Source organism: Bombus bifarius, unplaced genomic scaffold (genome assembly GCF_011952205.1).
Source record: "Bombus bifarius isolate JDL3187 unplaced genomic scaffold, Bbif_JDL3187 scf7180000008297, whole genome shotgun sequence".
Lineage (NCBI taxonomy): Eukaryota > Metazoa > Arthropoda > Insecta > Hymenoptera > Apidae > Bombus > Bombus bifarius.
Window position 1 is genome coordinate 31,106 of NW_022884576.1, and position 2,015 is coordinate 33,120.

Here is a 2,015-nt window from a genome sequence, read left to right on the forward strand (position 1 = left end):
TTACCATTTGTAAACCATTGTAGCGGCACAAGACCGGTTATAACCGTCATCGGTTATCGCCGGTTATCGGCTATCTCGCTACAGTATTTTAATCCTGAAATCGCGGGTTCCGACCCAGCTGCATGGTGCGCAGTTGTCAATCTGATCATGAAAGAAAATCCTTTACTAGGCAGTGCGTTATATTCCGCTTTAAGTTGTGCTCTAGTAGGTTCTGCAGCACAATGGCTCACGCAAGTACTGGTTGGAAGAGATATTACTTGGTCAAAATTTAAAGACCTTTCTACTGCGCGTTTTGGTGACAAAGAAACAGCTACCTCAGCGCTAATCCCACCGTCACACAGCTTCGGCAATTCATTGGTCTAGCTTCGTATTTCCGAAAATTTGTCCCCAAATTTTCGCAAGTAATGGGGCCTTTATATACGCTTAAATCAAACAACAAAAACAGCCTGGACAGAGAAACACGAAAAGCGTAGACCAAAGGTAACTTCCGTTCTAACTGACGAACCGGTATTAATGATGATTGATCCTAATTATCCGATTGAATTACATACTGACGCTAGTTCTGACGGATATGGGGCTATTTTAATGCATAATGTCGAGGGGAAAGACAGTCCTGCGTAATTCAAATATCATTCATATGAACTAGAGATGTTAGCAGTTGTAAATGCTGTCAAACATTTTCATCATTATTTACATAGACGACAATTTCTTGTTGTTACTGATAGCAATTCCTGAAGGTATCTAACAATAAAGTAAATTTAAATGACAGAGTTTACAGATGGTGGGCTTATCTGCAAACATTTACTTTCGACATTGTGTATCGAGAAGGGAAACGAATGGTTCAAGTAGATTTCCTTTTCAAGGATTTCCATAGCCATTGATCATGGTATCATTAACAAAGTTAAAGAAAACGAAATTAATCTGAACATCACTTGGGAAGATTGGCTATTAGTGAAACAACGTCGCAATCCTCAAATTTCGTGAATTGTCAATAAATTGCAAAATGATGAGCTCGCTGAAAGTATCGCAAATACATATGAATTTATTATTAATTTATTAATTAATATGAAACAGGGTACGATCTGGTACACTTCATCGTAAAATACAAAGAAAAGACAGCACTCTCTGCTTGCCTATTGTCCCAGGAAGTTTTATGTGGTCTGTTATTAATTATGTGCACCATTCAATTATGCACTTAAGTTGGGGTAAATTCGTAAGGAAATGTCATGCTTGTCAAGTTTCTAAAGCGAGTTCAGGTAAAATACAAGATAAACTACATCCTATACCTAAGACCGGCATAGCGTGGCGTACAGTGCACATGGACATAACGAGCAAGCTAACTGGCAAAAATGACTCGAAAGAATATACCATTGTCTTGGTCGATGTCTTCACAAAATTCGTGTACTTGTATTACACTCGCAAATTAGATTCGCTTAGCATTATCAAAGCATTTAAGTCAACTATATTTTTATTCGGTAGTCCTTGTCGGATAATAGGGGATCCAGGAAGATGTTTTACTCGCAGAGAGTTTCAAGAGTTCTGTGAAAGTAAACAAATTAAAGTTCATTTGATTGCGACCGGTGCAAGTAGGGCCAATGGACAAGTAGAGAGTGTTATGGGTACGTTAAAGAACATGTTTACAACGGTAGAAACGACCGGGCGCTCATGGCAAGACGCGATTTGGGAGATACAATCAGACTTAAATTGCACCACCGACTGTGTGACTAAATCGAACCCATTGGAACACTACTAATCGGCAGAATGGCGAGACCATACGACTTATTGCTACCCGATGACATCGAAGAAAAAGAAATAGATATCTCCAATATAAGACGACGGACAATAAAAGAAATAGAAACTAATGCTAAGTATGATAAAGATGGGTTCCATAAAACTGAAGCTAAAGTGGTTAGGTTTAACCTCGGTGATTTCGTATTACGCAAAAATGAGGAAAGAAACCGAACTAAATTAGATCCGAAATTTAGAGCTCCATTCGTAATAGCAGAGATTTTGGA